Here is a 14,210-nt window from a genome sequence, read left to right as displayed (position 1 = left end):
TAGGTTGTGGGCAAGGTCACACTTTGACATTGAATGTAAGGCTGACCACCTCTCTAATAACTTCTCTGAATCATGGAATAACTTTATAATGGATGCTAGAGATAAGCCTATTGTGAAGATGGTTTCCAAGATAGTGATGTTACAAATGAAGTTGATCTATAATAGAAAGGGGAAGTTTGTAGAATGGAATGAGAATGATCTAGTACCAAGGGTGAAAGATATCTTAACAGAAAGAGAGAATGCAATTGGTGACTATGAAGTTGCTGGTTCAAATGAGGATAAGTTCTGTGTGACACATAAGTCTGGACATTGGTGGACTGTTGATTTGGTACAATTAAGTTGTACATGTAGAGAATGGCAAGTGTGTGGAATTCCTTGCATTCATGGTGTGGTTGTTATTAAGCCAAGGAGAGACACTTGGACACAGTAAGTTTAAATTTGATATGTTCTATTGCAATTTGTTGTGTTAAATTACATTATTTATTGCAATTTGTTGTTGTACTTGTTTTTAGATTCTACAGTCCTTTTTTTCACTATTAGAGCATATAGAAATGCACATAATGGGCACATAACTCCGGTGGTTCATGAAGATGATTGGCCAAAGGTAATTCTTATTCCAATTTTCAATTATTTTAATTTCTAGTTTATTGATTGAGTATTGACATGTGTTTTGTTTAATTGATGCAGCCTGTAGCTGCAGATTATGTTTATCCTCCAGTTAATCATAGACAACCTGAAAGACCTAGAGTTAACAGGAGAAGGGGTGCTGATGAAAATGAGAACTCAGTTAGGTGTTCTAGATATGGTGTACTTGGCCATAATATAAGAGGGTGTCAAGGAGGTGAAGTGGGTGGTAATGTTGTTAGAGGAAGAAGGACTAGAGGAATACCAGGTAGGCCAAGAACAAGACCACTTCCAAATCCATTCTTGCAGGCACCAATCAACCTTGAAGATGGAGCTCAAGTTGCTCCACCAATAAGAGGAAAAGGCAGAGGCAGTAGAAGAGGAAGAGGCAGGGGCAGCAAAGGTGAAGGAACTGAAACTGAAACTAAAAATGTCAATGGAGGAGACAGAGGAGAGGCTGAAACTGTTAATGGAGGAGGCAGAGGAGAGACTAAAAATGTTAATGGAGGAGGCAAAGGAGAGGCTAAAACTATTAGTAGAGGAAGAGGGGATAGGGGCAGCAGAGGAGGAAGAGGAGGAACTGAAAGTGTTAGTAGAGGAAGGGGTAGCAGAGGAGGTAGGGACAGTAGAGGATGAACTAAAAGTGTGAGTAGAGGGGGAAGGGGTAGTAGAGGAGGCATGTGTACTTCTAATAATGTAACTGAGGCCTCATTTGCCTATTCCCAGCCCAGTCAGTCACAACCATCTCAGCCACAACCATCTCAGTCAAAACCTCCAGCATAACAGACTTCAAATGTAAGACCTCCATTGGTGATACCTGCTATGCCTCCTATACAGCCACAACAACAGAAAAGGTACAACAACAGAAAAGGTACAACAACAGAAAATGTACTTCAATAGAAAAGGTAATATCAAGCCAAGCCTCATGCTCAGTTAATGAGAGACCAACAAAGAGAGCAAAGGAAGGGAAATAGTCATGTTTCTGGTGATGGTGATTATTTTGTGTTAGTTGTTGTGTTGTGGCTTTTGTATTTTTGCCCAAAACAATGCTTTCAATGTGTTTTTTGTTGGAATTTTGGCTATGCTTGGGTTTGCTTTCAGTTGTCAAGACATGATTACTATGTTCCTATGATCTGTTAGTGATTACTATGTTGCTATGATCAGTTGTCATGACACGATTACTATGTTGTTTTGTTGCTATGATCTGTTGGTGATTACTATGTTGCTATGATCAGTTGTCAGGACATGATTACACATAACATTTATTTCATTTCCATCCCTCTCTTTCATATGCAATTCATCAAAGTGACAACTTTTTCACAAGTTCAGTTACATCACTAGCATTTCCTTTCACCTTCATTTTAATAGGACCCTCAATTGTGACCAGCAGCTTTCCCTCCTAGCATTTCATATCCTCTTTTGAAGCCCTTGAAGTATTGGCTACAACGTCTTTGCACTACTACAAAAAAGTCAATAGATAGCATTTGTTTAATCGCATTTATAAAAAAAAATGCTATCCAAAAAATAGGCATTGCGTAGGGCAAAGTTAACGCTATTATTTACTTGTACGATTTCCATTTCAATTGCGTTTAGTGCTTGCACGCGATCCCTAGACCCCAGTAAACGCTATCTCGACTTCACACGGGCACTTAAAAGTTCACACATGTGACAGAATCAGCAAAGTATATAACTTATTTAGAAGCATGAACTCGTTAACTTCGGTGAAAATAGAAAATTGAAACCCCTAAAAGCAAAATTTGAGAAAGGAATTTTGATGGTTGATGCGATTAGAAGTCGGAACAGCCATCAAATCGAGATTGCTTCTGTAAGAAACGTAAATCTCTTTTTAACCCTTTTATTTCTGATTGATTTACTCCCATATATCCTTATCCCTTTCATCATTTGTTCGTGTATTTTTATGTCTACCATATGCCATCAAATCAAAGTACGCCTCAATCTCTGAAGTTCAAAATTTTATTTAAATATACCTTCTAGATCCAGCTATTCCTTCTTAAATTTGGTTGAAAAGAAACTCGTTAAAAAATTATGGAATTTATCCAAGTTTCTTTGTTAAATTTGAAGTGCTTTTGTGCTATTTTTTCTAGTGGGGAACTCTTGTAGAAATATATGTGAAGGAGCACATGGTACGTGTTAGTTCTCCTTTAGTAGCCATGACACTTTTCAATGATTTGAACACTTTGAATCTAAACATAATACTTGTAATTTGGATTGGGTAGCTTCCCCTTTGTAAAGATGAACACTTTCACCTTCAATAGTATGTTTATTTATTTATTTTTGTAAAGTTTCAATCCACTCATAGTTTACTTTGTGAAATTAAGTTGTTAGGACGTGATGGTTATTTCGTTACAAGTTTATTCATTGGGGGCAGATTGACCAAGAGTACCACTAATCCTATTTAAATTGAGAATAACCCAAAAGTTGTTGAATGTTGTAGGAATATCTTGCAAATGCAAAGCATACTACATACACCTGGTCTGTGGTGCTTTGTTGTTCCTGTAAATTGCACACGGTAAGTTAGAGTGTTAGACTAACTAAGCATATGGGGTATCGATGCACTGCCTAACCTACAGATTGTTGTTCTTTATTTTTCGATTGCTCGTATATATTGGATTTTTCCTTTGGTACCAACCTGAATTGGTTTCTTAGCTTAAGATGTTTTCTTTTCCCCACCAAGTGGTCTAACTTTGAGGTCCAAAGCAGATACAAAGTACAAAGTGATCTGACTTTGCTAAAGTGGTAGGTGTGTGTGTCTTGAATGCTTAATGTATTTGTAGTAGCTTACTTAATGGGCTTTTTAATGCTTCAATTTGGTCATCCTTGATCGATTAATTTGGCTTATCCCTCAAAGGTTAATTGGCTGAATAATTATTGAACTCGTGCGACCTTAACTGACAAGGCATACACTAAATCTTTAGTCATGGAGTTGTATTTTAATATTTTTAATCTGTTAATGTAATGGATTACATGCAGTATTTGTTTAAGCAATTGTAGGCTGCACAGAATGTTGGAAAACCCATTATATAGCTGAGCAAATTTATAGATTCAAAATGTATTTGGTTGAACTTGAAAAACCTACTTTGGGGTTCCGCCCTCTAACTTTTCAAGGTTAGTGGTGCTCCTCTTGATTACTTACGTTCTATTTATTTGTCATATTTGTATATGTACTTTTTGTTAACAAGCTCAACTCAGATTGCATGTGCTAGTATTTAAATTAACTTGAGTAGTTTTTGGTTCCTCTGTTTAGCAGTCCTTTGTGCTGCTTGTTTCCAAAACCCTTTTGACAACGACCAATCTAGAATGGCAAAAAACTTCCGCCCGTGTTCATTAGGACTAGATTTTTATCATTTTACTGTGGTTCTTAAGTTCGTAATTACCAATGGGATTCTTTAACCGACATGAGTGGCCATACTTAAAATGATGTTGGACTTGGTGGACAGCAAAAAAGGGCAGTCTACTGATACTGATTAGAATTTTTAGAGTATTCATCTCTCTTAAGACCTACAAAAAACTGCTTCATCCTCTATTATATTTAAACCTTAGCGAAGGTTGGGCAATACGCATATTAGTGTCAACTATCCAAAACTGCTTCATAGTACTACTTGTTAATATAGCTCTTTATGAAGTTTTCAGTGGTGTGGGAAAAGTTATTTGTTTGTGCTGTATAAATTAGCGGGAACAATGATAAATTAAAGTGAACTGAAATGGCCGGGTATTAAAAGTTTAGTAGTCATTTTGTAGTAAGCAGTAACTAAGTTCTTTAGTTTATTAGCTAAGAAAATCTATCAATCAGTTAGACTCGGCCCATAGGAGAATAGTAAGGAGCTACTAGCTATGCTTAATACTTAGGTGTTTATCAAACAGGAAGACCACATGAAAACTTGGTAACTACAAGCGTGCATGCTCTTTAATTATGTTTATATTCTTTTGACTTTGACTCAATTGTTGGTTGGTGGCACGTAATTCGGTTTTTTGTACTGCCTTGTATTCTTTTCACTCAACAAGTGAATCCAGGTTTTTGCTATATGAACTATGTTTTTTTAAAGAGTATGTTTGTTTATTTATCTCTTAGGTATATGTAATTCAAGGAACAATATGCGTAGTCGGACTTGCTCATTTGAATTGTGTAGCATTACCCCATTCACATCCCTTCTGTGTTAAGAGTTCCAAAATGGTAAGTATATCTCATTTTTTTCCCTGAATTTTAATTCCTTGGATGTTGATTCAACTAGTCTAATTTTTCAAGCTTTCTTAGTTACCTTTTTAATTAAACAAGTTCGTATCAAGGCATGCACAAAGCCTCCAGGAGTAACTAGACTGAAATTATACATGTTAATGAAGTGTGTGCTTAAAGGCCAATAAGCTATTTAATTTGAGAAATAATGTTGACCTAACTGAATAAAACTTTGTATTTGTGTTTTGTTTTGCATTTGCAGAGAAGCAGAAAGTTGGCTTGCACATTGACCTACATGGTCACGGTAAATGTATCCAAGTAAGTGGTGTTACGATTTTCGAAGTGGAGACCAATAAGCTTTATAGTTAATTATATTACCAATCGAAACAATTTGTCTGTTCTACTTACCTTAGTTAAAGTACAATGCAAACAAGCAGTGGCGGAGCCAGGGGGGAGGGTACACCCTGGCGTACCCTCAACAATATATTAAAAAAAATATAAATAGTTATACTCGAGACTTAATCACTAGCTCTACTCAACCAAAAAATAAGGCCCAAACAAACAGTAAGCCCACGTATTTCTCTCCTCATCTCTTTTAGTTTTCTAACCCCCCCACACACACACACACACTACTAGAAAAAGGCACATAGATAGTTTTTGTTTAATAGCTTATGTAAAAAAGTGCTATAAAAAAAAAATAAGATCGCGTTTGTAACTGTTTGGCTATGATCTCTATCTCCCGAAAGTTTGACATTGAATTGAGGTATGTTTACTAAATTGGAAATATACAAGACTTGTGTTTAGATCTGCTTCAAAAGCAGACTTCTTTGGTCCTGACTTTATATATAATTTGTCTTAGTTAGAGTGGGTTTTGGGATATAGTGACCTAGGATGAAAAGTTAGTTCTCTGAATCTATTTTCTAAGGGTTCCAGTTTCATAGTATTTGGATATCCGAGTAAGGAGTTACGCATGTCCAAAGATGGCATTCTATCCTCTACCAGGAAAGCTGTGCCGGCCTGATTCACGCTCGATTTTGTAGTAGTTAGAGTTAGATTTGTGTTTTAGTGATCTTGGCAGTAAAATTAGTCCTCTGTATCTACTTTTTAACTGCCCTAATTTCATGGTATTTGAATTTTTGAGCTGGGAGTTACAGGTATCGAAAGGTGGACTGTTCCAACTGAATTTTCAGTGTACTGGACTGATGTTGAGTTAAATTTAGACATAGTTAGAGTCAAATTTAGGTATCCTCTACATATGCAGAAAAGATAGTTCAATGTGTCTGTTTTCTAATGCACCAAATTTCATTGTATTTAGATGTGTGAGAAGTTATGTTTTCTGGAATATGGTCTGTAACAAGCGAACAAGTGATACACGCACAATCTTCACTTGTGTCGAGCAACTTGCTTGGAACGGGTGTACAAAGGGAAGGTAAGTAGTTACTCTAATATATTCATATACATGGTTTATTAATTGTAGACTTGTTAGGATGTTGAGTACACTAGGGATAAAAGCCTTGAATAATTTGGTATGATATATGTCAAATTTTGAATGAACCGAGATGTAGTCTTAGAATTTTATATATCTTGTTGAACCCACGTAAAATGTATCAATCAAGAACCCACGTAATAATGAAAATTTGCTTCTTCAATTGGTATAGGTGGGCAATGTGTATGTTCAGTTTAGAGAAGAAGAATCATCTTGCGGTTGTGGTGGTCACCGGAAGGTTTTATCTTGAGGGTTAGTAATCATATTTCATTTTAATAGTTTATGATAGTTTTTCAGGAGTTTCTTGATAATGTTTTAGAATCGAATAAGGATGTATATAGAAAAAGAAGAAAGAACTACAGAAGAAAAGTTATGGTAAATTTCTTTTCTCCTTATAGCCCATATTGGCGTACTTCACTTGCACTGGTTCAGGTGTATAATTTTTCTTTAAGGTGCTGCCCTTAGTTGTATGTACTTGCAGCCAGTCGTGTGGATATGAAAGAGCTCAAAATGGGGTATGAGTGTTGTTAGTAATACATTTGAATTATCTTGGTTTTTTTCATTTTTCTTGGTTCAAGCTCTAATGCTTTAACATTATGTGTTAGATTAGTCTATATTGAGAATAAATCATAGAAACACAGTGTTTCGATCTTAAAATGGCAAATTAGCAGGTTGAAATACAATGGATCCATAAGCTCGAAATGGAAGAGCGCTCAAATAATTGAGAGGTTGATGGTTCGAATCCATTTGGATCCAATTCCTTTTTCATTCACTAATTTAATAATTTTAATATGCATTTGAATTTTTTGATTTTATATTAACAAAAACAATAGCATTTTCTAAACGCTATAGAAGTTTAATAGCATAAAAGAAATGCTATCGTTTTGAGGTAGAAATGCTATGGAATTTATTGCATTCTTAACAAATGCTATAAAAAATGTTATCATTTTGATAGCGTTTTTTCTAAAAATGCAATTAATTTGATAGCACTTTGGACACCAACGCTATCTTAAAAAGCATAGCATGGCCATAGATAGCGTTTTGTAAATGCTATGAAGTAAAATTCATAGCGTTTTTCCTATGCTATCTATGCACTTTTCTGTAGTAGTGTTGTTCTTGTGTCTAGGTGTCCCTTGTCTATCCAAATAAAACCCTTACATCCATCTCTCTTGCATGTTAGAAATCTCTGTCCAAAACTCTATTCCCTAGTACTCTTGTACATTTTCATAGTTTTTCCACAACCCTAAGGACAACTGTGAGGGAATATATCCTTCCAATGGTTCAAATCGCCACATTGAAAGCAACCAGTAGCCTGAAAAGAGAAAAAACATAACCATCAAATTATATGCTAAAATTATGTTATTAACCCTTACTCTTTGTAACTAATTTGTAATTAACCCCCAAAAAACCAGACAACAAAAAACGAGGAAGGAAGCTCTAATCAGGAACCCAATCAAGAACAATAATAGTAAGGACCCTAATAGTAACAACTGAAGGGTCAAAAGTGATACTTACCTCAAGTGACATCTTAGCTGGTTCACCACCACCCATTAGTTGTTGTTGGAGAGAGAAGCGAGTTGGATTTTATATTGTTGGGGAAGAAAGGAGTCAACCAATATTGGATAAGTCAAAGAGGATGCCAGAACTTTCTAATAGCTCTTTAACTTTCTAACGGCTCTTTCAAAGGGGTAGTTTGGGCATTATGGAAAAAATGAACAGTTCTGTTAGAGGTCTTAGACAGATTGGGGGTCTAATTGTGATGATTCAAAATTTGGGGGTTAAACACAAAATGCTACATAAGTTTGGGGGATAACTCAAAAAAGCCCCTAAAGTTTTGGTGATCACAATCCATGGAAAAGTAGCGTAAAAGCATTCCCAATCACAGTCACTATGGAGGGAAATTGACAATTTTCACCACTTTTTTGGGAAAAACCCTTGCCCAATGCAAGGGTGACAAAGTCGGTCAGTTGTGACTAAGTGAAAACGAGAGTAGCAGTTGCTACCGAGAAAGTAGTTAAGTTGTGAACTTCGGACGAGATGTTTGATTCCGTCTGGATTACAAAACACATAAGACAGAATTAAATAACATCCCATCTCGCTATATTTCTTTTTTTCCAGACGGAATCAAACATCCCGTCCGGAGTCCTAACTTCTAGTTTATATCCAACAACGGTCAGAAAGTCAGAACGGTCAAAAACGATCAAAAATTAAAACTTTGGTATATATACAACATTTTTTCCATTTCAACTCACACTTCCAACAATCATATTTCTTCTTCAAAAAAAAAAAAAGGTTCTTCAAAATCAGATGAATTACTTTCAAATGGCATCTCAAGCAACTCAAGGAAGTGGTAGCACTCAATCAAAACCAAAGAAGACATCGACTCACTTTAGCATGCCCGAAGATCAAGCTCTATGTCTTGTTTGGATAAAAATTAGTGAAGACTCCGTTATTGGTGCTTTCCAAAATGCACAAAGATTTTGGAATCGTGTAACAAACGAGTTCAATCAAACACGTGGGTCGGATAGGTCTTCCGATTCAATTTGCGGTAGATGGAAATATATCTCAAAAATGATGAACAAGTTTGTTGCAATTGTGAATGCGGTGGAGGCTCGAAATGCAAGTGGTACTACAATACAAAATTGGGTAATTACAATTTCGTCAATTTATAAATTTCGTTTATGATTATCTTAGTCTACTTCTTGTTTTTTTTTAGTTGTCTGAGGCAAGGATGACATACCAACAATAAGAAAAAGCGTGTTTTCACTTGATCATTGCTATGTTATACTCAAGGATAATCCAAAGTGGAGTAGCACTTTTAAGACAAGGTCAAGCCGCCCCACAAAGGGAAAAGGTTGAAAAAGTGATGGTGAAGATTCAACTTCTAATTCACCAAGTGTTGGTGGAGTTGAATTGAAGGGTTCTAAAGAAATTGAGCGTCCTCTTGGATCGAAGAAAGGCAAGTCCAAGAGGAACCAAGAAAAATCAGTTGGTATGTTGGAGGGGTTTATTTACACATTTAGAGGATACATTTGCAAAGGATGCAAATGAAACACAAAAGTGCATAGAACTTAGGGAAATGGAGCCTGCAAATGGTCAAAGAACTGTGACGGCAAGAGAAGAAAAAAACCGGGTTCAAATGGAAAAAAAATCGGCTTCAAAAGATGCAATATATATGAAGCTAAGATTTTAGCTACCGATACAAGTATCCTCCATCCCGATACCGCTTTTATAATCATATCGAGCAACAACAAGCTGAAATACATGCTGAATGGGCAAGGGCTAGAGGTGGTTCTAGCTCTAACTAAGCTTATGTAATATCTAGTATTTTATTTTAATTAATGCACTATGTATTTTAATTTCAATGTATTTTTAATTAATGAACAATGTATTTTAATTTCACTGTTTTTTTAATTAATGCACTAAGTATGTTCTTTTCAATGTATGTATAATTAATGAAATATGCATTATGTTTAATTAATCAATATAATTATTTTCATAGAAATACAATTACCAATAAAATTAAAATATATTGTAATATAGTTCATTAAAACACAACTCATAAAACACATAGGAACTTCGGAACTTCATAGTTCACTTTTGGAAATACATAGAAAATATAACACACTTTGGAACTTCATAGTTCACTTTTGGAATTACATAGGAAATGCATCACACTTTAGAACTTCATAGTTCACTCACTTTCATTTCTATTTTCCCCTCCTTCTCCCTCTGCATCATCCGACCAATTTGGATCATAAATTGGTGTTGGTGTTTCTTCAATACCAATCCAATTCTACACATGCTCAACTAAGTCCCTTTGAAGATTAGTACGTGTAACATCATTTCTGATTTTATTTATTGTTTGAATCATATGATAGACAAAATGATAACTATCATCTTTTTGAAAGAGCTCAGGTATTTTTTCATTCCTCTGACATTTCCATTTCCACTCTCCACTTTCACGTTCATTCTCAACAATCATATTATGCATTTTAATGCATGCCTTCATTATGTCCCCAAGAACAACAACACTATGACAATGCGTAGAAGCTTTAAGAATATGTCATCTTGCCTGCAAAACTCCAAACGTCCTTTCAATATCTTTTCTTGCAACTTCTTGACGTCTTTTCATGCCTATTTCTTGGATAACAAATAGATTGAACAAATGTGCCCCATTTTGGGTAAATACCATCAGCAAGATAATATCCCATACCGTAGGCATTATCATTCATATTAAAATTAACAATAGGAGCCTCACCTTGCTTTAATGATTCAAAAACATGAGAACGATAAAGCACGTTAATGTTATTATGCGAACCTGGTAAGCCGAAAAAGCAATGTCAGATCCAACATCATTTGTCTGCAACAGCTTCAAGTACCAAAGTTAGTTCTTTCTTGTACCCCACATGTTGTCCAGCCCATCCAGTTGGACAATTCTTCCACACCTGGTGCATACAGTTGATTGATCCAAGCATTCCTGGAAAACCCCTTTCAGCATTTTCAGCTAATATCCTAGTCGTGTCTGCCTGAGTTGGTCGTCTCAAGTACTCTTCCTCAAACGCCGTGATTATTGCAGCGTACCAACGCATCATAGATATAGCTGCTGTGGAATCTCCAATTTGAAAATACTGATCCGTTGAATCAGATAAACAACCAATTGCTAATTATTCAACTGCAGCTAATCCCTTATGCAACCCAGAAGTTGTTTGCCGACCCAATCCATCCACTCTGTCTTGGAAGCAGTCGTTGAATGCTGCAACAGTTTTCAACATATACGTAAAAAGCTCTCTTTGCATCCTGTACCTTCACCTAAACTTATGAGGAGGCCACCTACAAGGTGCTGTGAAGTAATCCCTCAGTATCTGTTGTTTACGTACATCACCACCATCTCTAAACGTATATGCTCTACCCATCACAGATCCACCACGTTTGTCTATATCCACATCTTCAATGGCTGCTTGAGCCATTAATACCCCAGTAGTGTATAATAGTTGCTGCCTCCTCCTCCTCCTTTGCCTCATCATATCATTATGCTCATCTCTCACTTTTTCCATGTAGTCATCTTCGAAGAAGTACGGAAGATCTTGATGAGTACCGTAGATCTAACTATTACTACTAGATCCCCATAAACTTTGGTTGTATGCAATTCTATCTTGTCTAGACATTTTTTTCAATATTTAGCTTAGTTGTGGGGAAGAAGATGGTTGTTTGTTTGATCTGGAAAAAGAGTAAAACGAAATATGTAAGGTAAGGTCACATGTGATAGCTAGATTTTGGTTCACTCTCTAATTGACAACACATTCTATCCAAATGTACCATAGTGATAGCTGAATTTTTGTTCACTCTCCAATTGACAACACATTCTATCCAAATGTACCATAGTGATCAACACATACCTTCAATAATTTCAATGTATGGACCACCATCAATAAGTTCAATGCATGGAAGTTGCAGTGGGATGGAGTGATGGACCTATTTACCAGACGGGATGTTTCATTCCGTCTCGGTTTAAATTACCAAACGGGATGTTTAATTCCATCTCGGTTTACACCATACACAGATGTTCCTAAAATATGAAAAACCCAAGTCTAAACACAGATACAGGTTCTAGGGACTACAACAATACAACAGATACATGTTTTAACACAAAAACTTTGTACAAAAACTAACTTATAATTTCTGAATTTTTTTTGCCATAACCTCCTTTGTTTTATTGACATATTCATATCCAAAACCTACCAATATTTTCCTAAATAATAAATAAGTCATTACAAGCAACAATCCCAATCGCCATATTACAAGTAATGGCACACAGTTATTACAAACAATAAAAATTTAACAACGAATAACTATTAAGACCTCCTCCCCCTACTAGAAGCCTGGCTCGAAGAGCTCTCCCTCCTACGTCGTTGTTGCTTCTTTGGTTGATGTTGAGCTTGAGGTATGGCACTTCCAAACATAGTAGTGTTCTTCAACTCTTGCACACGTCTCTGAGGCTGCAACGTTCAATTTCGCTCTTGCTATAAATACACAAAACTTTGACGAAAGGACTCTATGAATGACTCGGGCATGGCATAACTCAGAGAGCTGTAGTTAAGGAGCTCCGACCTTACTTCCTCCTATTTAACAAAACAAATACATGTTACATGTTATAGTGAATAATAATAACAAATTATTTTTAAATTTAAATCATACTAACCATGGCTAACTGCTCAAACTGTTCTGATAAATCTGTGACCAATGCGGCATTTGTTGGTGGAATAGGTATGCTCATCTCTTGCCCCTGAGAATTAATCATGCTCCAGTGCCAAAGGTTAGGACTCATCAAATATCTGTGGAGTTCTTTGCGGCATCTCAATATCATGAAACACCCTGGGCTGTGTCTGTGACAACTCTACTCCTTTTGGGAAATGAATGTCAGGCCTCAATGCTTCAGAAGTAACCCCTTCAAAGTTGGCGCCCCGGTATAACTCACCTAGCAAGAGACCTCAACCAACCCTTTTCCAATACAAGTCATAGTCTCCCGTAAAAATGAAAGCTGCTGCATTCGACCAATCATTTGGGTTTGCTTTATAGTATGCAAGAGTTGCATGAAGAATATTAGAGGCTGTCATATCTATGGGTGGTGGGTAAGGTATAACAATCTCTCTAGATACTTGACACCAGCATCGGTCCCTAAGGTACCATGCAGTTACTGACCCTACAAGTATCACTCGCCGCTGAGAAAGAAACCTTGCTCTATGACACATATATGACAATCTACGGTACTCTGTGTTCTCTGGAACATATAAAATATCCTCATAAGGGGTCTAAAAGATGAAGGAAGAGGCCCAGGGTTGCCACTCAATTCGTATAGCTCCTAAAAGCTCAATCTGTTGACGAGTGTTATAAATATTATGAGATAAATCATTATACCCTCTCTACCTACGATGAAGCCCCCATGATTGAATACGTGGAATCAGGTCATAAGTCTCATTCTCTTGCAACGTCTTCAACACAGGATGCATTACACGAAAATATTCGTACCACCAATACTAAATCAATAGATAAAATACAATATCAATATAAATATAAACATGTCAACATTAATAACTAGATAAATGAATGAGATGAAACAATAACTTAATAAATAAGACTTATCGGTATAATCCAAACAAAGCCGCACAAATTGCCTTTAGCTGCTTTAGTCTCAACTGCGAGGTCTAGCCAACGGTAAAGGTACGCTAAGATCAATTTACCAAAGTCATAATCTCACATCCTCTCTACATCTAAGACAACGGCCATCCACCCGATACGTAAGAAACTATCAGAGTATCCAAATAGTACTACAACAACAAGTAAAAGAGGAAGGCACATACATATTATTCGATCGACTCAATGCCAATATGATAGTCTATCAGCTTCTCCTTTAGCCTATTCAAGTATCTCAAAGTAAACCAGCTCATATTTATAGCTCCTCCCTTAAAGTGCTCAGCCGATAATCTCAAGAACACGTCTTTCTCATCATCTTAACCGTATTAAAACCTTGAAAGAAACTCATTGCAGTAGTAAAAACCTCCAAATTTTCATCAAAAGGAACGACATCTCCATAACCAATAGGGATACTCGTGAGCATGGTGAAATCAAGAGGGGTAATTCCAAGCTCACCCCATGGGAAATGGAATGTGTGGGTAGATTTCCACCACCGCTCAACTATCCCAAACAACAATGCTTTATCATTTTGTCCCAAATTTGAATTTAAAAAGTTCCCAAATGGTGTGGCGGCTATAATGTTAGTAACCGTGACAAAATTAGGGTCCATTTTTTATCTCAAACAACGCCACCATGACACGACATTTGAAAGTGCACAACGCACTTTCCATAGGTGTATTGCCTACATTCATATTACACGCAATACAACAAACT

General features: G+C 36.3%; 1 long non-coding RNA gene across 2 annotated transcripts; it reads left to right on the top strand.

The window, feature by feature from the left end:
* The first annotated feature begins 2,314 nt into the window (after positions 1-2,314).
* On the top strand, positions 2,315-5,422 carry LOC147479942 (uncharacterized). Of its 2 annotated transcripts, none has more exons than XR_015206494.1 (4): positions 2,315-2,449; positions 3,080-3,154; positions 4,715-4,816; positions 5,079-5,422. It is a non-coding gene; the product is annotated as an uncharacterized LOC147479942 (long non-coding RNA). The 2 variants fall into 2 exon arrangements; XR_015206493.1 differs by having other exon boundaries at positions 2,381-2,458.
* Positions 5,423-14,210: the final 8,788 nt, after the last annotated feature.

The sequence above is a fragment of the Coptis chinensis genome, chromosome 8 (assembly GCF_015680905.1).
Source record: "Coptis chinensis isolate HL-2020 chromosome 8, ASM1568090v1, whole genome shotgun sequence".
Classification (NCBI taxonomy): domain Eukaryota; kingdom Viridiplantae; phylum Streptophyta; class Magnoliopsida; order Ranunculales; family Ranunculaceae; genus Coptis; species Coptis chinensis.
The sequence above is the reverse complement of the archived record's forward strand: the minus strand, read 5'-3'. Positions and strand labels throughout refer to the sequence as shown.